Source organism: Pyxicephalus adspersus, chromosome 2 (genome assembly GCF_032062135.1).
Source record: "Pyxicephalus adspersus chromosome 2, UCB_Pads_2.0, whole genome shotgun sequence".
NCBI classification, from domain to species: Eukaryota; Metazoa; Chordata; class Amphibia; order Anura; family Pyxicephalidae; genus Pyxicephalus; species Pyxicephalus adspersus.
The window spans coordinates 83,335,565-83,361,581 of record NC_092859.1 but is presented as its reverse complement, the minus strand read 5'-3'; the positions used below and the strand labels follow the sequence as shown (position 1 = coordinate 83,361,581).

Below are 26,017 nucleotides of genomic sequence, written 5' to 3'. Positions count from 1 at the left end.
AGAAGTGGTTACATAAAATATATAATAGAAGAAGATTAGGTGTACTTTGTTTCTGTAGCATAATACATATGTTTATTGATATCATTACCAATTCTCAGATTCATTTTTGCTGCCTGGATCATAATCTTTATATTACCTCCTGAGAACATTTTTAGTATGCCATGAATGTTGTTAGCAAATAAACACACAGCTTTTTTTTTTAATTGCTTGTTTTTAAGCTATACACCCAAATAGTTTGTTTGTGCTCAGCATACATACGAGAAATGCTGTGATCCTGTCCACATAGTTATGGGCATATGGTAAAACCACAGTAAAATCCAAGGCACAATGGCTTCTTTCAGTAAGAAGGGTAATGAATTCTAAGCCTGACCTCTTGCCAGTTATGTGTTCATGAGGTTTACATAAATGGATATTCTGAACATTCTGAGATAGGGAGATATGCAGTACATTATTAATCTGAATGAATTCTTTGTATAAGTAAAGTCAATCTACTACAGACTAGTAACACAAGTCAAGCAAATTTCAGTTTGAAAAAATAGGGCTGCTTTGAAGGGCTAAAAGTCTAAACAACAAACCTATATGTGACCAGGTTTAGAATGGGGAAGCAGTGATAAGTATTCAGGTACCAGACAGGATTTCTAGGTATACGACTTGGGCAGCTGGACTGCTAGTAAAGCGCACATCAAACACATCATAACACTGATATTCAGTAACACATTATATGTATAATAAAATATTCCAGGAATACAAAATAATTCTACAGTTTGTTCATGTTTGTAAGTGAAATGTAGCCCACCCTGTTTTATTATATTTACATTACACAATAGGAAAACAGGTTGTCTCATACATCAAACCCTTGTCTGCAAGTGTTCTAAAATTTAGTCATTAAAGGCTCTCCTTAACTTAGCAACCTGTTCTACTACTGCAGTAGAAGGAGAGGGCCTGGTTGTGTAGTTCAGCAGATGGCTTCACAGCACAAAAGTATCTGGATTCCTTTACAACTGTATTCCATACCTATATTCATAGCATAAATGCCTTGGGGACTGGCATACTTCTCCAAAATAGGGTTTGATTTGTTACCTGGGTAGGGAAAAGCTTATATGCATAAGGAGTCAAGCTTTTGTTGTGGGATTTTTACAGTAATCTATATATATTTATTAGCACCCACTATCAGTATGGAGCACTAGATTAAATGTTTTATCAATGCTTCCAATTTAAGTTTTGTTAGTATGATGACCCTATTTAGGCCAAACCATCAGACATGCTTTAGTTCCCCATATACTGTACCTACATCATATGCCTATCCTTACTTTAGACACCCACCACTCCATTTGGCTTAACTAAGTGCCAAATGAAATACCCAGTACTTCCAAATTAAGAAAGATCTCGTAACTCACATGTGACAATGCTGGGCCAGTCAGCACTAAGCTTTGCAGTTTATAGCATACATGAGGCCTTTTTTTGTTAATGGAAACAGAAAACTTAAAGAAGGCATATACTTCCTTGGTGGTTCTTATTGGAAAGGAACTGTTGCTTTCCCCTGCATGGGCAAAGTTTAGTTTTAGGATGAAAATGTAATGATGATGAGATTATTATTATTATTATTAATAAACAGGATTTATATAGAGCCAACATTTTATGCAGGGCTGTACATTAAATAGGGATGAGTAATGCTTTTGACAAGAAACTACTTCATGAGCGGTCCTTAGTACTCCCCACATTTCCTTTCCCTATATGATATTTTTTCTTTTATTTCACTTGCATTTGCTTTCATTGCTTTTTTGTGGTTGTTTTCGGTTGTTCAATTCTTGTTAACCCTCGTTGTAATTTGGTAATAGATGGTGTCATTGCCATCAGTTCCAATCATGCGTTGTGAATGTTTTATTTCAGGGTAGAGGGTTGTGGACTGAATGGGGTTGTTAGACAAGTTTAACACGTGGAGCATATCCACATTATTGTAGTCATTATTATAATTTGGTGCCTTTTAAAATGATTTCTCCTAGCAACACAAATACTAGTATGATTTACTTCTATTAATAATGAGGAAAAACATGATTTCCTTGACCTTGCATTGATGAGAAATCACTAAATGTCTCTGTTTACCGTTGTGTGGATTATTAACCAAGCTGCTGCATGTTATCTCAGCTCATATTTACAGTTTCTATGTCTCATTCCTAGGATGGATTTATGGTAATTTGAAGAACATGTCCTTTTTTCTGTTACTATTTTTTTCTTTAATCTTGATGTAAGTGGAAGGAACATTATGACAATTATAGTTTATTATCTGGCTAGATAAAACAGTGGCAGATGATGGCAGAATTAGATTTGTGTGTCCGGCCTTGCTTTCTCAGAAAACAGCAAATATTTGTCATGACCCATATACAATATACAGATACGTTATTTGGGAACAACATATGATGCTTTAGTAAGAAATCGGATAATACACAGCTACCGCAAATACTAAAAAAATTGATGTTAACATATTAAAGCAATTATCTTTTTTTAATTCTAGGCATTGTGTGTCTGTTTGAGCTAAAGCTGGGGGGGGGGGATTAGGTCACTTTCCATAAAGACCATGTATACATGGTATGGCTGACTCGGTAATTTGATTGCCCTTCTCTGGCAATGAATGCTTTTTGTGTTCTATCAAGCTCTGGAACCACCGCTGCCATCTTTTTTTAAATCTTCTTCCACATGTGATTTCCTCTTTTATGAACCATTAAGTCCCTAAGGATGACACAACTTATAAACATGTACAATAGTTCACAACTTTTCTGCATGCTATAAAATCCCCCAATATTATTAAAATATGGAAATTAGACAATATTTATTGATTAGAGATATCCATTTTAATCTCTATTTCCATGGAAAATTAACAACAAAATCTGACTCTTATATAATTTTTAGCAGATATATCAATCCGTTTGGTGAAAAAGCACTGTTTCTAGGATGTGTGTATAGTTTTAACAATAAAACACAAAAGAATAATAATTATGCCATTATTGAATAGACCTGAAGAAGATAAATATGTATTTCCTGCTCCTTTGGCCTCATCAGACAAGAGTTGTTTGACTTCTTCAGAAACTGACCATCGCTTCATTAAATCATAATAATGTTTTATAGATATACATGCGTTCATTAACTGACCTGAATGATCAGTGTCCTTGGTATAAGGTCACTTGGATGGCTACTAAATGTGCCACCATGAGTATCCTGTATGTGTGGTTAAAGTATATGTGTGTGCGTTCATGCCAGAAGGTAATGGACACTCATATATTATGACTACAAACTGCTGAATTCAGTATTACTATAGTTCACACACTTCATATTTGACACAGAAATTATACCTGTTTACTACCATATTACCCAAAGGTTTTTGATGGCCTAAAGGCCATCGTATTACTATATATCTTAGTATAACTTTTCCCATAATATAGGAAAATTGTCAATAGAACCAAGTACCTTCATCCAGGAAGATATGTTTACTGGTAATCTCTAATACATTATCAGTTTTATTTTTTTTAATATATGTTTTATATATGTTAAGTGTTTCCCCATATAATGATATTTGAATAAAACCTAAAAAAAAATCTGGCAGCCCATACTGGGAATGCACTACATGATAAATTACACTATCTCCCATGATGTCTGTAAAGCTACATACACACTTCCAATTATTATCGTTGGAAAACGAACGACGAACGTTCATGCACGATATATATGAACGATCGTATAGCACCGATCCTGCACATAGAGTTAACGACACGATCGTTCGTAGATATTGTACACACAATAGATACGATCGTTTGAGCGATAGAGGAACTATGTGCACGACAGGAAAGTGACGGACGTTCGTTCATCACGCATGTTCTGAACATGGACGATCAACGAACGACCGTACACACGAACGATGTTCAACGATCGTCGTCCAATCCGATCCGTCGGTCCGGTCGTTCGTTTCCAGCGACTTTCCTCGTTCGTCGGCGTCGTTGGTTACTTTTTTACGAACGATTTTTTGCCCAATCGATCGTTCGTCGTTCGATTGGAACGATAAAAATTGGAAGTGTGTACGCACCTTAAGGCTACGTACACACTTGCAGTGGTTCTCGTCCAATAATTGGCTCAGAACAGATATCGGACGAGAATCTGGCATGTGTACAGAGCCTGTCATCCATTGTGTTTTGTATCCTGAAGAATTCAAGACACTCTGCAAATTTGTAGTGGGGGCTTTGCGCTGGAGTGCTTCACTTTCCCACCACTGCAGTACAAATGTCCCCAAGCTTCCTTCCAGTACACAGTTTTTCTCTATTTTAACCATCCCACACCCACCAACTAGCATTGCTGAAGAATTTACCTGTTAGACGGTAAGAGCCGCAACAGGGTCAACCAGCCTCCGTATTGCCTTTGTTTTTTACTCATTTACTTTCACCCTGTATAAAACGGAGACAGTCAAATATTGCTTTTTATTGCAGAATATCTTCTATCCAACTGCATATCATTAATGACTGTGGCTACATTTCATGATCCTTTCTGACTGTCCTCATTTGTAGCCACCCCAATGTGCTGTAAAGAACTGAGACAACAAATGTAAACATCCATATCCATAAGCACGATGCAAGGAATCATGAAAATGCACTTTTTCTGAAGACAGGAAGCTGACTTTATTTAGCCTCTCTAGTGTTTAGCCAGAAATGGTGTTAAGCACTACAAAAAATGTAATGTTTTTTAAAAAAATTAAAAAATATATTACTTGTATATTATTTAGTGATTGTTGCTTCTAAGTTTGTTGCTACAAATTAACAAATAATGTGAGGATTGTGACTTTAGATGTGCTTTAGGTTTATGAATCATGTTTTATAAATGGGTAAAGTTGCATCCAGATACTTTATTAGCTCTTGTGTAAATGTAACCCTAATATTAAAATCACATTGTTGGCACAGTATGAATGCAGTGATTACAAACAGGTTGTTTTTATACTTTATTCATATTTATGTATTTCTGTAGAACTGCAAAACTGCTGCCTTTTATTTTAATTGAAATGTTTTGGCTGACACATTTCAAATCCTATTTTTTTAGTTTCTTTCCTTAAGCTCCATTCAGCATGTCTGTAAAATAATAGTATATAAGAGGTGACCTATTTTAATGTGCTGCTCTATATCTGTCAGCCTGTTCTGTATGCATGACTGAACATATGGTACTGAATGGAGCTACAACAGCTGCTTTTAATTCTCTCTGCACATGTTGCAAACTATCTTAAGAGGTGAGAAGCATGCTTAACTTTTAAAAGATTTATTGTTGATGAGGTTAGTACATTTGATTTTAGTTAGAAGCAGCATGCAATAGTAATTATTTTTTAAGGTCATCTTTGAATGTTTGTGTTTTTTTTAATGTAATAGTACAACAATAAATCAACACTTTCTTAAAAAATATTATGGGCTATTGTGAATGAATAAATAAATTTGCAAATAATCTAGCCATTCGGTGCACTCCAGATGGTGTGGATGTAAAAACTCCATGATACTCCAGAAACCGGACACATTTCATGTATATATATGGCACCTGCCAGGTTGGTTTTGGATTGTGTGTGGAGACTGCTATACACAGAGGAAATGCTTTTAAACACAATGAGAACATACAAACTCCACGTAGTGTCTTGGTGTCACTGACTCAGAAAACCAGAGCTCCATGATGACGGTTTTAAAAAAACAAAATACTGTGTCCTCCCAACTCACCCTTTAATCAAGACTAAGCTAAGTGCTGAGAGGGAACCATATCCAATTTCTGCTTTGGTTTTCCCAATTTTTATGGTGAAACTCTCTTTTGCTGACTTCACCAGTTATATATGGACAGAGCTTAAAAGTATCATTGATTTGATTACTGCAGCATGGAGTCTCAGATGACCAGAATCATTCATAAAGGAGATCAATGTGTTGAAAATGTTTGTCAAGTTCTCTGTTTTTCATCTCATTATTCACTTTGGAGAACATGTCTGAAATGTAACTATTGTCTGTACTCGGGAACAAAAACCCCAAGACTATGCGCCAGTCATCAGTAATATTTTAGAACTTTATAAATAAAGGGTTATAACAATAATATTATTATATGTAGGTGCATCCGACTCACTCCCCTTACTTCATATTTTCTGTGCTGTGGCATGTTGATTTGCTCGGAGCTATTATATGGAGTCAGGTGAGTGATTTGGATGTAACACACAGTTGTACTTTCTCACACCTGGCAGCTGAAAGGAGAAGTGGTGAGGAAACAAAGGAAATGTGGGTTTATGCTGCAGGTAAACCAGACATTAAAGGAAACCTGTTACGTTGCCTTGTAGGTTCTAGCTTCTGCTTTACTTTATTACACAGTTGTTGTGTTTTGCTGCCTAGCCTTACAACATATGCCTATTAGATAGTTGTCATACTAAACACAATAGACTTCCTGTGTCCCATAGCAACAGTTGTGAAAAAGGAAGGTAGGGTAATTGTGAACTGATCGATAAATTGCCTTTCTACTAACTAAAATCCAAAAATAGTAATAAAAAAAAAACATAAAAAGCTAATTTGTTAATATAATTTTTGATCATCTGAAGAATTAAAAATTTAAGATCATATTCCTAAGCAACACAATTTTTTATATGCCTCAATAAATTAAGGATTATTGGCAACACACAGTATATAATCTTTTAGAAACATTTATGATGAAGGTTAATGGTTTATAAATGCCTGGCCAGGAACACAACATAAAAGGTCTGTGTTAAGTATTTGATGATGATTATTTTGGTACTACAGAGCCCATGACTGTTGTCAAGACAACAAAAAAATCCATATGCATATGATATTGAAGTCTGGCCTGTAATAAATCATATAAAACATTATGTTGCATAAATATTTGAGCTACTGTTAAACATTTTTCAACCTACATTGGAGATTGTATTTTGAACAGATTTGAAATTCTTATTTATTTTTCTCTGGAACATATTGCAACTAATATTTTGTCTTGGAAAGTATGTCATCCCAAACCTGTTTTGTAATAACAAGCAGGATCCCCTGCTGCTAAATGATACGTTCCCACTGTTTTCTCAGTGTTCTGACCCTGTGATAAGAAATGGAAAATTACATGTAGACCTTTTCTGGTTATGCTAACACTAAGGCTGCTGTCAGATGTGAACGATAAACTTGTATTTAGTACAGGATATGACATTCAAACAGCTGATTAGTGAAACCTTGAAGTGATGTGGGCTCAGCAAACACAAATAATGTGGTTAGAACATAAGTAAAACTATGCACATGTACAGGAAATGGTGCTAGTTTGCAACATTTCTATTTTCAGTTGTTAGTTTTACACTTTAATTATCAGAATGTATAATAATGTATACCGCAAGACTGGGTACATGTAAAAAGACTTCACCATGTCATGGCTCAACAAGGCATATTTGTGTAGCAAAATCTGTGTGAAATATAATGGTTTGAAAAAATGTTTCCATTGCTTTGTGATAAAAATGGCCCTGATTTTAAATTTGCTCTGCTGTATCTGAGCTGCTTTTGTTTCAGACATTAACATCTTTGTGCCTCAGAGGTATTGCTTCGTAGGCGAAAATCCTCATAAATTTGATTCAGTTTACATGTCTGGGTTCTAGTGCAGCCATTAAAAGCCTTGGCATGCTGCCACTTTTGAATCCACTTAGTTAAATCCAAACTAAACTGGATTATCCTGAATAGGTAAGTTTAAACCCAGTTCACCAGTGAATACAAAAATTACAGCTTGTAATTGTGCAGCTCTAAATCAAACTAAGGCTACCCAGATAGGGGCTAATATTAGTAAACGGTATTTTGAGTTTTTTGTGCATAATTGGCCATTTCTGATGTACAAAGGGGTACATAACTAGCACTTCCCGCGGTCAGTGATGATCATCACACAAAGAGATTTAGCAGTGACACTATTGGGTTCAATGTGGTAGATCCAGCCTTCTGAACACAAACTTGACAGTGGATAGATATTTCCCTGCCTGTTGTTCTTAGACAGAGCTCTGTGTTTAGAGCTATCTTAAAGGCCAATGCAGAAGAACAAACACAGCTAGCTTTCAGATGCAGTCATTTTGAATTTGATATTTTTTCCAAGTTCTTCTAATGCTCTTCTAAATGATTCCTTCCTTCGCCCTCTCCAAGTGCTTCTGAGCTCCTTCTTCACTCATTCTCAGGCGCTTCTGACTTTCTGTTCCTCTTTACTGGTGCTTCTGTTGTTCTTCTGCCTCTCTTTAGAAGTGCATCTGACAACCTTTATTATTATTATTATTAATAATAATAATGATAATAATAAACAGGATTTATTTAACGCCAACATATTTCGCAGCGCTGTACATTAACCTTGTGTCCCACGTTACAGATGGTTCTGACCTCCTTCTGTATTCTGCATGGGTTTTTGGCCTTCTGTCCTACAGAGGTGTTTCTGACCTCTTTTTGTCCTTTTTAATGCTCAAACTATGTTTCCATTCTTGTTGGCTTACATAGAAAAAAAATCAGTTCTGATGCCCATGCCTAATGGTGTCTAAAGACAATCAATAGCAGTGACATCCCTCACACTAGCAAAACAATTCTCTCAAAAAAGGCCTGTGAAGTGATGCCTCTTACATTTATTCTAGATATATAGGATTGTTCCCTGATGTGACTGTATGGCCCATTTCAGACTTGCGGTTGATTGCAGTGTTTTATGGCAGGCTCCACCATACTCCCAACTACTCGCTTTTAACTGAATATGAGTGGTTGGGAACCATTTTTTCCAGGGGTGTACATTGGGTTGTGATGTATTAGGGTTCCTGGAATTGACCACACCTGGGAGCTGCTTAACATGCAATTTGTAACTGCACGTGTTAAAGGGTTACAATTACAAAATTTGCCCAGAAATTGATTGAGGTAGGGTTTGGAAACCAATGGCTTTAAAGGTACATTTCAGTGAGAACTATAAATTAACTATTTAAATACATACAGAAAACAAAGTCTTCCTAATCAGTAATGTTTTGATTAGATAATCCCTTTACCAAATTCTTGGTGATGTGTGGCTTCCTTTCTGTGCCCTACATACAGAAAGACTGGTGCATTGCTGTTTATGCCCTAAAATGTTTTCTCAGCCACTAATCAGTTACAAAGCTACCTAGAATCTCATTGATAATACATTAGGACAATAAAAGAAGGTACCCAGCACAGGAAACAAGCCAACCTACCTTACATGTAACAAGCTTTCGATCTGTAGTAAATTACATGAAATTCTTATAAGTGCATTTTCTGACATTTTTAGTGATTTGTAGAAATAGATTTCGCCAGCTTACCAACTTGCTTTATTTTCTTCCTGGAATTGCCCTTTTAAAAAATGAAGGCAAAACCTTATTAATCTTTTCTACAGAACCCATGACACTCGCATCTGGGCCTGCAGTAAAATTAGCATCTGATATCCTGTTATATCACTACATTACTGGGTCAAGACATCTGATCTCACATTATACCATTGTCTGTACAATGATAGCAGAAACTGCTGCAATACCAATGACTGTTTAATAATGTAGAGACCCAAATCTTTTATTGTAATGCTCGCTAGTAAGGAACTAGTTTCAGCTATGTCCATATGTGTACTACAGTGTGACATCCTTCTCTACCTGCCACATGCTGGCACGCTTCAACATTTGTACTGTTTTCCTGGCTCATCCACAGTTCTTTTTCATTACACCGAAAAGTATTTTTTATACACAGTAAAACATTTAGCTTATTGTATAAATAAATGTAAATCATTTTTTAGGGGGAACAATTCTGCCTCTGGAGTTTGGATTAACGATTGCTAAAGGCTACATTAGAACACACAGACAGGACTGCATTTAGAGGTCTTTACTGCCCTAGGCACATCTGAATAATGATACTCTTTATTATAAACTCTGCCCCTTGTGTCATGTCATTATTTAAAAAAAAAAAGAAAAAAAAAAGGATACTAGAATGTCTCTTTTTGAATTCTAACCTTATACATAAATATGCTTAATACCAACTCCCTACTTGTCACCCCTCATACATGGCTCCGGGACTTCTCAAGGGCTACTCCTGCTTTGTGAAACTCCCTCCCCTGTCCCATTAGGCTTTTTCCTACCTTTAGTACATTTAAACAAGCCATAAAAAACACCTCTTTAAACTTGCCTACCCACCTTTCTTGCTAACTATCACTTATCAACCACAGTTCTTTTTCCCTTTACTATTGTATACTACATCCCCCACCTCTTAAACCTCATACACATGCTACATGCAGTTATGATCGTCTCAAAAGAAAATCAATACATCATGGCACATCCATGAATAAGCCAGTGGGGACAATTGATGTACTTTCCTATGTAGTAGAGTGCAACATGGTGCCACTTGCTCATTCCCCCCTCTCCATAGAAAAGAATAGTACTGTGTGTACACTGCTCCTTCTTTCTGCTGACACTGGAAATGGTGATGAAAGATGGTTTCTATTGACAGAAATCTAACATGTGTACAGGGCTTCAGAATGTAAGCTTGTTTAGACAGGGCCCTCTGTGTCATAGTTCATACTTGCAATGTTTGCAGACTGATCATCTTTAGCCACTATTTATTGTACAGGGCTGCATATTACGGTGCCATTTTATATTCTGTATAGTATAATAAATAATTATTAAACACATTACCCATTTTTTAGTATATTATATTTGTTATTTGACTAAAATAGATTACCATGTCTGTGGTATTATTAATTTTTGCATACTGCAGATTAACTATATGATCGCTACAGCTCTACTTTGTCCAGTATGTATTAGTGCAAACGAAAAATTTTATGGACTATGATTTATAATCTGTGAGATTGTCTTCATATCCATCAGATCCTAATTTAATTATTCATTAGAACCAAATATTAGAAGATTAGACAACCGAATCAAATACTGTTTACTATCCAGAGCTAAATAATAATGCAGGAATTGTATTGCTCACATAAGAATATATGTTACATAATACCATTTTAGTGCAGAATTCTGTTTATGATGTACTTTTTCAGGTTCTAATTAGTTTATAAAAACCATATATTTTAAGGATAAACGTGTACAAAACTTGTACACATGACATTACATTACACCTAAACAGTACTAACTATGCTTACCATATATTACTTACAATAGAATATTTTATTCATAAACGCTATGTATATACTTATATGATGAATATGTCAGCATTGTAGTAGCCTCAATGTATGTATTGCTGCAAGCAGTGTGATTAGTCTTATATTATTACTGAAATAACCTTTTACAGCAGAATTGTAGATTTCATTGTCAAGTTTGTGGCCATGTATTTTGCCAGGAAATAAGGTTTGATATGCATTGATGATCAGTAATCTTACTAAACATTTGCATATGCCTGCTTTGAACTAATGTTCCCTAATACTGGGTCTATTTACCAATGTTATCTTGGTAACAAACTATGTTATCTTACTGATTAAAATTGCTACAACTGAAAAATGTTTTTTTCCTGCAAATACTGGTTTGCAAAATATAATGGCAGACAGTGCCATCTGCTGGCAGAATTCAAGTACTGCTGTTTCTGTAGGCCTAAGGCTATATGATCACATACAGTACACATATTTTGAAGTGTTTTTATGGGTGTAAAATTTATAATTCCTTTTAATTAATTATCTTTATGCTACTACAATAAAAAATTAAAAAAGACTGGAAGCCAGACAGGTAAAATCTGGTACCTCCCAGTGTTCATCTTCCATCTTATCATAGATATTATTATTATTATTAATAAACAGGATTTATATAGCGCCAACATATTACGCAGCGCTGTACATTAAATAGGGATATTGCTGTCTGTAGAGCATTTTTGTTTATATCGGGAATATAGTTTATTTGTAGAGCTGTTTTACTGTATGGGCAATTCTTTCAGGCCCCGCCACATATATAAATTGATATTAGCAGAGGGAAACTTACATCTTACATGGCATTAGGTCCCGTCTGACTGTACTGTGTGCACATTCCTAATGCATAATTTCATAAGACGACAGGTCATCATATTTTAGTTATTTGCCCTAGGTGTGCTCTCTGAGGCATATAATCAAGACTCTTTAACAGCCATGCATTTAGCCAATTAGGACACTTGCTTGACCCAGATCTAAAATTATAGATTGATTTTACATACCTGACATGACTGGAAATGCTATTTCACAGTGGGTAAATGAACTTAATGACCATTTACATGGTGCTGGGATTTTGAAAATGAATACAAAATCCCCAGTAATAAAATGATTTGAGCTACATTCGTATGTGTAATTGCAGTGCTACATGTAGTAAATTGGGTTCCTAAAATGGCTCCTTATATGTATCATAGACAACCAGATTTCTCAATTCCACACTATAATCCTGTTTAGTAAACTTTCAGGATTTTAAGAGAGGTTAACATTTCCCTACACAGTTATTGTCCCACTTACATTTCTGGCATGGTTAAAAAATACTCCCCCTGCTGCTCTCTCTGCTCCTCCAATGACCTACTAATGACTTCCTCACTCATAACCTCATAACACGCACGGATACAAGACTTCTCTAGAGCTGCCCCGACTCTCTGGAATGGTCTTCCTCGTCCTATTCGGCTTGCTCCTACTTTCTGCTCATTTAAAGGAGCGCTCAAAACCCATATTTTCAAACTTGCCTACCCGTCTTCTTCTGTCTTTTGAAACCACCACTACTTCCCACCACTACATATCTCCCATTCTATTGTGTGTGAAATTCCCCCACCTACTAGATTGTAAGCTCTTCCGGGCAGGGTCCTCTCCTCCTGTATCACTGTGGGTATTAGTCTGTCATTTGCAATCCCTATTTAATGTACAGCGCTGCGTAATATGTTGGCGCTATATAAATCCTGTATAATAATAATAATAATACTCCAAGGTACATAGGTGGGTGCCCAGGAGCAGCTAACCTTGAGATTTTAGACAACACATCTGAAAAAGGCCGTAATCTTGTGTGACCATATGACACACAAAGTAGGAAGAACAGAGAAACCAGGCTACAATTCCCAATATCCCTGCACTACAGTGCAAACCATGTGTCTTCAAGAAGAGTCAAGGCTAGTAGTAGGTTGTGAACAATTGTCTGACCTGTTAACAGGAAACCACAGGACAAAGGAGATCAGGGTTGTGTGTATAGGTGCTCAGTTACAACCAAGCACAATGGGGTTTTGAATTGTAAAGTTAATTTCCAAAGTCAATACTTATAACCAACATTGTTACTTTCAGAACTTACCTGGACAAAAAGGAAATTTCTAGGCTACCTAGGGTTAGACACAATTATCTTGATGCTTTTAATAACTCAGCAATCACTTTTAGAGTTTAGGTCAACTTGATGAACATTAGCAGTTATTCATTAGGTCATTAGGTCCTCAACGTACATCACCAACAGCAGTGGAAGAATGTCCGACTTGACCAGCTGGAAATTTTGCATTGTTGTTCTTGTAAGTAAAGAGTTCAGCACTGGACCTCTATGACTAAACGTTAACCTACATAACATATGCCCAAACAGAATAATGTCCTTAAGTGTTCTTGGGGGTAGAGAATATTCTGTAAGCCTTTTTAATTTTTGATTTCCAACCACCATCTAATATCTAAACATCCAGTACTTGAACATCTGTCTCAGGGGAAAACACAGTGTAGAGAGAGCTCATCACATGCTTATATTTTCATATACAGGGATTTGTGTAAATATACAGAATAAGATACTTTTCAGGTCATAAAAGCTTTTTTTCTGAACAGTCTTGGTTATGGCTGTCTCTTCTTCTAAAATATATTAGCAAGCTATGAAACAATCGTTAACATAGTTTAAAGTATCCAAGAATGTTGATCCTGTCCAATTGTTTTGAGAATACTCTGTAGGTAAAACTTTTTGAAATGATTGCTGCTATACTTTTCTACTATCCAGTAATCGAGAGTGTTGATCAGGTCCTGATGTTCTGAGGATAAACTGCAAGTAGTGTTTTTTATTTTTTTTAAACAAATCCAAAATCCAAATCCCCCATTCTCTGGCTCATGGTCAACTTTGCTTGTCTACTACAGTTTGGGAAATGAAAAAACTGCTTGGTTGCAATAGCAACACTGAAACTATTCCTTGTTCTGGTATTTATAATAAGAAAAGTCTTTTTTTTGGTGAATAATTTGATAAGACATACCAAAAATTAAAGATTTAAAGTGGTTTCAGCAATCTCTGCCTTTCATCTGGCAAACAGAAAGTACACTGTTTCAAGCTCATCTGTTTTAAATGAAGCATATTATATGTCACGTCAGAGTCCAGTCAAGCATCCAGCTTTCCCCTATCTCCTTAAATACAAAAAAGCTGATCTCATCTAGCAATTGATAATGCAATAATGTATATCACAGTGGAAACATTAGAAAATAACGCAGTTTAGGAAGATGGAGCATGATGTGGATTAATGTATGATAAAAGCTTTGTATAGTCTTTATGGAAAGGTCATCTGTCTGAATGCTCAGTGGGTGAAATGCTTTATATGCCATGTTTTATAACAATTGTGCAATTCCGAGAAGGTCAGAATGAAGACATTAATAAGCCATCCAAATGGAAAGTACACATCTTGCATGTCATAACAAGACGTGTGCACAGTGGAGCAGACGCTCAGGTTACAGCCTGCTGTAAAGTACACTGCTAATCACATCATTTATTCGCTAATGTTCCTCTACAGAACATGTTGCTGAGGTATGTCATGTCCAAACAACACACTTGGCCATAAAAATATTTAACTATAGGACAGTGCCAGTACCATTATACTGACTTTACATTATCTGTCACGTCCAGCTTTACCCATGTCACCAATCCACACCGGGGGATCCTATGATTCCAGGAAACACACCAAACTATAGTTACAAGAAAGCGTTCAGAATGACCTGGATTTCTGCATGAAAAGCTCATGTAAGTTGATGTTTATCGCAGATTTATTTTTAAAATATTTAACAGAATTTTGCATTTCTTTAACTGTAATAAACAAAAGTATATAAAGGTGTATAAATTTGTTCATCAATTTGAGCTTTGTGCAAATATTACATTTTTTTCTGTGTTAAAAATCTTAATGAAAGAGATATCACACTGTAGCCCATGACTGAAGCACCACTTGTAGCCCATGCCTTATACATATACGTGTGGCTCAATTCACAAACACATGGCTATGGAACTTTATTTAAGCCATATGACTGTTATTTGTTTTGAAAATCGCTTTGTGAATGAGAATAATAATTTAATAATAGTATGATCACATTAAAATATAAAGGGTCTGATAGATATTTGTGTATACATTCAGAGGTTACTGACAATACATTCATAAACATTTGGGGAATGGTACATTTACTGGGTAATACAGCAAACCTGGAATCTGGTCCAGGATTCAAAACATTTGCTATCAAAAGCAAATGACGTTGAAGAAATCCATTCCAGGTTTGCTGGATCACCCAGCTTCACTGATGAAAATGTAACCTCTCCAGCCCTGGAGAGCTTTAATAAATCAGGCACAGTTTATTATTATAATCTTGGGTCAGTTTACTGTGTGTAGTTTCCTGTTTTAAGGACAGGTAGAAAGCTCAGTAAGGCTGCGTACACACGTGCAATAATTGTCATTGGAAACAAACGATCCACGAAAGATGCTTTGATAATTATTAACAAAAAAAGTTCACAATGACTGGTCAATGACGCCGACAAACGAGGTATCTCACTGGAAACAAAAGACCGTCCCGGCGGATCTGATTGGATGACGATCGTTTGTAATCTATTTTGTGTACGGTGTTTCAGTGATCGTGGATTGTTCACCTGTACATGTCACTTCCTGCATCATTCAGACAATCGTATCTAGTGTGTTCATTATTGGTGAATTATATTTGAACAATCGTTTTGTTACAGCATATATAGAACTGTGCACAATACGATTGTTCACAATAATTAGGAATAATCCTTGATCATTCGTTTTCAAACGATAATTATTACACGTGTGTACCTAGCCTAAAGCTGCGTACACACTTCCAATTATTATCGTTTGTAAACGAACGACGAGCGATCCTGCACGATATCTGCGAACGATCGTATAGCACCGATCCTGTACATACAGATAACGACACGATCGTTCAAAGATATTGTACACACGAACAGGATGAAGTACTGCGCTGGAACCAAAAGCTATATAGATATATATATATATATATATATAGAGAGAGAGAGAGAGAGAGAGAAAGAGAGAGAGATAAATATATATATATCTATATATATATAGATATATATATAGAGAGAGAGATAAATATATTTATATATATATATATATACACACACATATATATATATATATATATACACACACACACACACTCATATACACAATACAGCCTGTATCGATCAAACGTTCGTTCATCGCGCATGCTCAGAACATGCACGATCACTGAACGACCATACACACGATAGATGGTCAACGATCGTCGTCCAATCCGATCCGCCGGTCGTTCATTTCCAACGACTATCCTCGTTCGTCGGCGTCGTTGGTTACTTTTTTACGAACGATTTTTGGCCAATCGGTCGTTTGTCGTTCGTTCGTCGTTCATTTCCAACAATAAAAATTGGAAGTGTGTACGCAGCTTAAGTCACCTTAGCACAGCATGTACCATTCTTGCTGGGAGTACCTAATTGGCATACAATGTAAAGGTCAATAGCTAATAGTCAAATGCAGGCAAAATTATCACCCAAGGTAAACATTCACAATTGTCTTAATTGCAAAAATCTAGCATGTGTATGGCAGTCATTAAACATTCACTTGGGACAACCACTGTAATTTGCAATGGATGAGGCCACAACAGGGTGCTTCCTGCTTGTCTTCCCTCCTACTCTCTCGATTTACATCTACAATTTTTCTGAAATGGGAATTCTTCAACAGTGTCACTGAGAAAGCTGCCCCCAATCTCCCATCTGACTCTATTCAGCAAAAGCCTTAACTTTGGGGAAATCCTTCTCTCCAAATGAGCTAGGAGTGCTTCAACAATATTAAAAAGAAGCTGCCTCCAAACTCACATCAGATAATATTCATCAGAAAACATAACCTAATTGCTGTTTCTGCTGACATGTTTGTACAGCACTCATTCACTCCACTGTTGCTGTAATCAATACCGAAAGATTGTTTCCAGCAATAAAAATGCTAAAAGAGGTAAAACTGCAACTAAGATTATCAATTTAGAAATATGCTTCTGGTAGATTTCCACTTTTCTAAAAGCCCAAAAAATAGAAAATATAGAAAATAAATTAAAAATAATAAAAGACAAATATGAACATTCTACGATGTTCACTGATTTATTTTACTGATTTTGGTATTGTTTTGGTAGATGGAAAGCAGTTCAATTGCAATTTGTGCTGGGATATTAAATGCCACTAAATGTACCGATATTCCACTAATGCTGGTGTTATTGTTTTAGGAGCATGAGAGCTTTCTTACCATAATATACCCCAGCAATCCTATATAATGTTATTAGGTCATGTTTGTTTCCTGGTCAGTGTACCAGACAGCGGCTCCAGACTTCCTTACCGTGCTAACCTTCCTTCCCAGTACAACAAAGGGTGCCTCCAGTTTATGAAATAATGGCCACTGTACAAGTACAAAGTCACAACACCATCTGAAAGCTGCAAATAGGTCATTGTAATGAGTGTTAGACAGCAAAGTTGAAATTCTGTATCTATGCCACGTATACAGGAACTCTTGAGCAATGTCAAGCACACCCAGACCCATTGTTTTTTTGTGCCTTTCCTTCCATTCAATTCTGTTTAAGTGTATCAATTTAGTTTTTGTGACACTGCTAGCATCACAGGTAATGAACGTTTGTATTTTAATCAGGAGCAATTTCCTGTAGGACTCTAAACTTCTCTTTAGTAACTCTTCAGTAATTGAGTTTCATTTTTTACCCATATTTTATTATATATTTATAATAAAGTGCCCTGAAATGTCATAGATTCTGCAAATAATGTATTAAACATGCGGCCAGTGCTTAGTCAATTTCAAAGATTGTTTACAAAGAAAAAATAAACCTCAGATTAAATTCAATTTAAACAGCATAAACTATACAAACTTGTTGTCCTTCAGCAGGGCAGAGTTTGCTTGCTGGGTCATTTAGTCCTTTGAAAGTACATTGTGCTACCAAACCAATTCTATTTTTATTTTCCAATGCTGTGGTACAGAACTATGTCTTATTACACTGATTTATATGCTTGTTATTAGACATAGTGCAAAAACCATAAACGCTGACAGAATGGTTTGCAGACATTATTCTTTTCCGCAATAAATGGTTATAATGCTCTTTAACAGTGTTCAGTCATCATCTCATGTGATAACATCTGCTGCATTAGAAATAAAGATTTCTAATATTTGTACTCAAGGCTTCTGAACAAATGGTACACATTCCAGGAAAAAAGGTATTTCGCTGTAGGTCTCTATGGTTAAAAAAGTGTGGTTGCGATGCAGGCTGCTATAGTAAAAGATGGCGAAGTAATCATGGACACTACCATATCTGGCTTAAGCTATAAAAACTAATGGAAATAAAGTTCCATGAAGAAGATCAGCAGGAGCAGTTGAATCTTAGTTCAAAATTTTATTTATAGACTCCAATACAATAAAGTTTCCCCCACTGCTTTTGAGCATTCTCCCTTCCTGTTTGCACACATATATATATGCTATATAACTGCAGTTGGGCTGATGTTAAATGTCACACCTAAGAGAGACAGTGATACCCCACACTCTTAACACACTCATTCAAGCTTTTTTCATTTATATGAGCTGTTAGGTGGTGCATTTTATCCTTTAACCTTGCCATTTCCTTCCTTTGTCTCCCGCCTGTCACCCACTTTTGCATAAATGAGCCTTAAGGGCGATCTATTCAGTAGAAATGTGGCACAGCACCTAACAAGATACTCCTAACATCCCAACAGATAAGAGCTTCCATTTCGTTTTCTATCCTTTAAAGTGGAGTTAGGCCATGTCAAACAAAGGCCCTTTAATGACTGTGTTGTGTAAATACCTGTTTACCCATGCTTAGTTTTTGACCGCCATAAACCACCACAACAAACATCTAAATTGTAGGATTGTCTGAACTTTCATTAACTGGAAACAGCTTTGCATAAAAAGTGGAATGATGGCTCCTTTTTTGAATCTACATCTTTTAGGACAACTTTCCTTTGAAAGTCAGTCGTGGCCTGGTGTCATTTATATTGAGCATTGTACCTGAATGTGATTTCTATGTTTGATTGCTAATACAGATAGTAGTCAAAATGTATTACCTTTTGGTAACAATAAAAACAAGCAAAGTAACATATTCTAGACCTCCGTTCTTGATGTTTTTAACATGGGCTAACCCCTCAAATATTCTTCCATAATTACAAAATCCAAAGCTCACAGTACATTAGTGTGGTGGTTGAGAGGTCCAAGGTACTTATGGTGTGAGTAACCCCAGCAATTTCTGGAGGAACCCGCGGATTCCATGGAACCCAAGTCGAGAAACACTGCTCTAGACCGTTTCTCCTTATATTGTTTCCTTTTAAATATCAGCCACATATTTATCTTTATTACCTTTTTTTTAAAAAAAAAGTTTGCCGAAAAAGCAGAATTCATATCTCACTGTGGGAGGATAGTCTGATTATCTGATAAGTACCAAACAACAACATCATCACATCAGCAAAAACTCTACCCACCTTCACAGTTGGTTTGCTAAACCCGATATAACCAGTTCTTAAATAAACTTTCCCAAGAGAAACATGGGGTTTGCTATTGCTAACCTGCTTTGTAAATGTTAATCACTTGGCTATTTACAAACATTATTTGGTTTTCACCAAACCACTGTGATTGCCTTGGATGAAAATCTAGTATGTGTACAGTGGTCCGTCATAGTCATTAAGTGATGATCCATGAATTGGCTTGGGACTGACGGAATTTTTAAGGAAGAGGACGCAGCGGGGTGTCTCCTGCTTGTCCTCAACTCTTTAAAGAACTGAACGGTTCTGTCTGCACAGCCTTGTTTCTTTCCATAATTGCTAGATTAAAGCAAGATAAATTATTTCTAGAGACAGTAATTTAAGGTCTGTACAAAGTTTTTTTCTGATCTGGAACAGATATGGTCCTGAAATCCTGAAAGTCACAGGAGAAGTTCAAAGCTGCATACAGGTAGTCCCCAGGTTACATATGAGATAGGGACTGTTAACTTGAATTTGTATGTAAATCGGAACAGGTACATTCATTTAACCTCCCTGGCGTTCTAAAAGCAGTATATTGTTTTGCATAGAAATTTATTTTACATTGTAGGCCTATAATTCTTAGGCTTAACTCACCAAAATTTGTCCAATACATATATACATATATAAATTTTCCTGCCATGTTCCCTCGCACTCACCAATAGATGTATTGTTGTCACCGGAACTTCTGGGGAATGTCAGTGCACTCGCTGGCGGAAGATCGGAAGAAGAGTACGCGGCCCGAGGATGGGATACGAGGGGAGGACGCTGATGGCACCAGATAGGTGTTTTTTAAATGTTTTTAGCTACTCCGAGTGTGTCTTGGGGTTACTGCTTTTAGCTCTTTTTTTTTTACCCCGAGCCACTCAGGATTACCGCTCAGGGGGTTATTAAATGCAATTAGAAAATATGTTTGTCTCAACATAATATTAGGCAGCATGGTGTCCGTTTGTCGTATAAAATCATCACTGTGAGTTAATCACAAACAAAGCAAAAAACCTAAAGCCTAAACATTCATTAACTTCTGGAGCAAACCGTGCTTTGATATGCAAAAAAAAAAAAAAAAACTGCTAGGTTTGTCTTGGTCATTAAAAAGTTACAAGAAGTTGCAAAGAGCTCAGTCTCAGCTGTGTTTAGCAAAAGATTTCTTCTGCAAGTCATGCGAACCCCAGCCCCCCCAATAAAGCCTCCGGGAAGCCCTGTTCGTATCTCGGAGTAGTCCGTATGTCGGATGTCCTTAACTCAGGGACTACCTGTATATGGTCTGGGTGACATAAAAATTATAAACTGATACTCACCTATCCTGACATCTACATTGCTGATTTCTGCTTTAATAATGAGAAAAAAAATCAACACTAATGGAAGCTCTGGATGTGTATGCCCATCACTCTGCTCAGTGGTTTCTCCCACCTCAGCTAGATATTTAACTTGACAGCCAGGCAACTAACCATTATATAGTAAATATTTTGTCATAGCAGCCTCTAATTTCTGTTGGTGGAAACAATCTTGATTGTTTCCAGTGACAGAAGAATAAAAAAATGCTGTACATGGTGCTGTGTAGTTCCATGGAGAGGGGATGGACACCTTGCTGCATCCTCCTCCATAGGATATGTCTGATTTTTGTCTGAGACTCACGATTGTTCATTATCTAGAGAGTGTACATACATTTAGAAAAGGTAACTCTTAGGATCACCATACACATGTAGGAAATTGTAATATATGTCTTAGTCACTTAAATAATGATAGCCAGCCTTCATTGGTGAGGGTAATTGTGTGGTAGGAAGATTTTCTCAAACTTTCTACTCATTTTGGCTAATAAAACAGATATAAACCGAGATAACCCCATATAATGGAAAGTCACTTGACAGAAAGTTCTCTCTAGAGAAAATACCTTTCTCTCTTCTTGAGAGTCAAAACATTCCTGAATAATCATTTTTCCTTAAGTTTGGTGACCTTCATAATCTAAAAGTATGGCATGAAAAATTTTTATTATACATACATTAAAGCTTTTTTTTTATCTTCCTGCATTTTCTAGTTAGAATAGGTCAAAATGTTAAAATGCGTTTGCATAGATGTGGGAAAGTGAACAGTGAACATTTTCCCTGTGCTTTTATAGGTTATTGTTCATTGTTAAAGCTTCATCTATTCAGGTACAATGTAAGTGCCTGGGGTGGTTATATTATCTCATTGAAGCTGGATCAGCTGTTAATAACACAGACAGATCCAAAGTGCAAACAGGTTAGACAAGCTTTTCCTGCTGTCAGCTGCGGTTGCAATGGGTGTGGGTGTTCACGTGTAAATAGTGCACACTAAGCAGTATAAAATAAAACAAACACCACCGTTCAGCTTATTCTTGTGGATGAAATTATAGACCGACAAGAAAAATGATCATTGCAGGGAATTGTCGTATTGACATAGGAACAACATCATCTGTGATAGTCTGAACCATGTTTATCTTTGTCTTATAAAGATTTCATACCTGTAAACTAGGTACAGATGGCTGATTATTGTCTACCAAAAAGTACATTTATGATTGTGTTGGGTTAAAATGTAACGTTTGCCCAGCTGTCCCCAGTCACTTAGTGATCAATCTTGCTGGATCACTAAATGACCTTCATTGTTTCCTAATAGTGGGGACACAGCGGGGAACTTCCTTCTCCCCACTTCCCATGCCTGTGATTAAGTACCCTTAGTGCGAAATGCGTCAAGGTGCTTTCATGCTCTTCCCTGTTTCTTGTGTTAGGATGTAAATACAACACCTACTGAATATAACATAATGCTAATCACTCCTTGCTTGTGAGTATTCTGTAATTTGCTAGGACTAACCAAGGTCTAAGTTTCTAGTGGTGTTCCCTGGGTGAAACAGTGGAGAAGACAGTGCTTTCTAAGTGTTAGCAGAACCGTATATGTACATATTATGGAACAGAGCAGCTTTGTCTGTACAGCACTCTTTCATTCTATTGTTGCTGGAAATGATCAGCCATTCATTAATCTGCCACAGTGGATTGATGAACCACATCGAGGGGGGGGGGTCGTGGATGCTGTACACAAGCCAGATTTATGTGAGTATAAGGACCAACTTGCAGCTTTAAGGAGACTGTGGAATGTGTAAATTACTGTGACCATCAGATTTAGGAAGTATTATTCCAGGACTAGGGAGTGTCATTTAAATGTTAAGAGGGTTTAGGCAAAAAGGCTAACTGAGTTTTTTTCTAGCTGTCTTTTATACAGATGTCTTTTAAATTACAATTGGTTACATATTTACCCATTTTGCACAGGAATTATTTAAAATAATCTTTTATGCTCCCTCTTTTGCATAGCATTCTTTTTTACTGCTTTATTTACATTGCCATCTTTTATAAAGCCTCCTGTTATACACCCTTCTTTCATACAGCCACCATATACACTGCCATCTTTCATGCTACCATCACACATCCACCTTTTACATGATGTTACAATGACATTATTTATACTGCAATAACTTCCCATTCACATATTGGCAATTGTTAGACCTATGCCAAGTTACCTTTTGTTACAACTGACATTGTTATACAATTTCAGTAACTAGATATGGAATGGTATGCTGCAGTTGCTTTATCTCTGTTCAGTTCTCCATGTCTTCCAAACTGGAGGAAAACCCTACAATATAGGCTTGCCTAGTCTGCTAGTATAGAAATGTGAACCTATATTTAAACTAAATTACTCTTTCTGGGTAAACACACATTTGGTAGTTGTTACAGATATATCGGCTCTGCTGTACCTTTTACAATAGATACACAAAGCTACTTAAAGCCCAGAAAAAATAAAATTGTACAAGGCAAATACTAATGTGTGAATATGCAGGTGAATATGAGCAATATTTAGAAACAAAGTGGAAGGCAGAATAACTGTTTTATGGACCCACTCTGCTTGTACACTACATTTCCACTTATTCCAGAATTCAGCCTCTGGGAGGGTCAATTAGATGGGGCCATGTGACACCCAAAGTAAGAACAAGAATTATCAGACTACATTTCCTAGCTTTCCTACATTACAAATGTCTACACAATGGAGAGAAAGATTTGTAGTCACAGGAAGTAGGTGCTATTGCCTGACCTCAGTCAGTTACCCTCCCTGGCAGTATTCCCAAGTGTGGTACTGGGTTAATTTTCAGTGCCAAAAACGGTAGCCCCAAGCCACACTCGGGGTGGAATTGCCAGGAAGTTACCTACCTGGTTCCAGCAGCGTCCTCCAGCAGTGCCTGCGGCGTCCTCCAGCAATGCCCAGCATCTGCGTCCCCAGCATGAGCCTTAGGCCGAAGGGCAGGACCCTGGGGCTTTTACATTTAAAAATACTCATTCATACCGCCAGGGAGGTTAACCGGAAACTAAAAGATATGAGAGGGCTGTGTGGATTGATACACAACTGGGGTTATTAAATTTATAAAATTCAGTTCTGAATGGCAATTCCTATATTTTACACTAATTAACCAGATAAGTCTTATGATTTCCTCTATTTGATTTTTGAGTATAGGTCATGCTGCACAGTCAGTCAATACTTATTGGAATCAATGTAAATACTGTAGCTTTATAAGTTGGGTGTTGCAATCAGAGCTAATCTGTTCCTAAAACTAGAAACTCCATTAGAAACTAGAAACTCCATTAAGCTGTTATAATGTGTACTCATAAAACATAAATATTCATTCACTTTTTATTTTAAAGATGTTAATTATACCTTAGCTTAGCCGAATCCCTTAATCAAAACTTAAGCACCTCCATTAATCTGATACTGATACTCCCACTGTGCTTCTTAGTGATCAACTTCTTCAGTATTGTTGTAACTAAGGGTACATACGTATGGAGTCTTATTCATTACCTTTAAGCCATTTTCAAAATTTATTTGTTATTTATTATTTATTAAAATATATACATATATTTCCAACGTCACTTGTTCTGCTTCAGCCAAAGTACACCCGCAGAATCTCCTATGAACATCTATGAACATGCCACTGATCTCTTTTGAACTTTATAGATAACTTTTCCTTTAGGCTTACATGACCCATACCTCCTAAAGACACCTATCCTGTTACCCAATCTGCGGGAATTCATACACTAGGAAGAAACAGAGACCACTTCTTTTTTTTTGGTAAAAACAATATTGTATTGACAAAACATCTTCCTAACATACATCATACCCTCATAGTGTTATATATACTCAGCTTCCCTCTCTGTTGTCACCACATTTGTCTTGTGTTCCTTCTAAAAAATAGCAGTAAAGTTCTGTGCCTCGAGCCATAGCATTTGATGTTGGGGTTGGCAGGAGAATTAACAGTCCCAGTGGGGGCATGCTATTTAAAACACTTAGAAGTGCTAGGTAGCAGTGGTGAAAATACCTCATGAAGAAAAAGAGGTTTTCTAACTTGGCACTGAAAACTAGGCATTTCTCTTCTTTTTTAGGTTACCCAGGTAGGCTGTATATAGGCTCAGAAAGGTCTAAAGCTAGGTACACACATGCAATATTTGTCCTAAGGAAACGAATGACTAACAATTATTTTAAATTCAATTTGAATTTGAATTTGAATTTTTGTTCAAATATAATCCACCAATAATGTACACACACTGGATACGATTGTTTGAACGATGCAGGAAGTGACATGTAAAGGAGAAAGTGTACTGCAGAACCATCCAACGATCACTGATCAACTGTACACACAATAGATTGCGAACAATCATCGCCCAATAAGATCCTCCGGGGCGGTCATTTGTTTCCAGCGACAATCCTCATTCATCGGCGTCATTAAGCACTTTTTTTGTTAACGATTATCTGATGATCGGTCGTTAGTCGTTTGTTTCCAACAATAATTATTGCACGTGTGTACGCAGATTAAAGTACTGTGATAGGTTGAATTATCAATGTTTTCTTCTAGGCTAAAACATCCTAGTGTCTGGTGGACAATGATGTTGATTTTTGATAAATTCATTTTTGCTATTGACTTATAAAGTGACATTTAACTCTGTAATGTAATTTAGCTTAGTGATTGTGATACAAATTGTATTTGCAAAGAATATATAATCGCTTGCAAGGAAATGGTGAAACTGTTGTCAGTTTGTTCTTTTAACCACCTGAGCGTTACACTGATTTCTAGATTTCTGTTCCAAAAGCGTCACAGGTTTTCATGAAATTTTTTTTTTTAAATTGTAGACCTGTAACTTACAGAAATATGTCCGAATAGGGTTCTAGTAGATATCATGAATATAAAAA

General features: G+C 36.5%; 1 long non-coding RNA gene across 1 annotated transcript in view; it reads left to right on the top strand.

Annotated features, from left to right (window-relative positions):
* Window positions 1-14,724: 14,724 nt before the first annotated feature.
* LOC140323851 (uncharacterized) overlaps window positions 14,725-26,017 on the top strand; it is a 35,211-nt gene continuing 23,918 nt past the window's right edge. Inside the window, exon 1 of the long non-coding RNA XR_011919449.1 lies at window positions 14,725-14,950. This is a non-coding gene — a long non-coding RNA (uncharacterized lncRNA). The remainder of the gene's footprint in view (window positions 14,951-26,017) is intronic.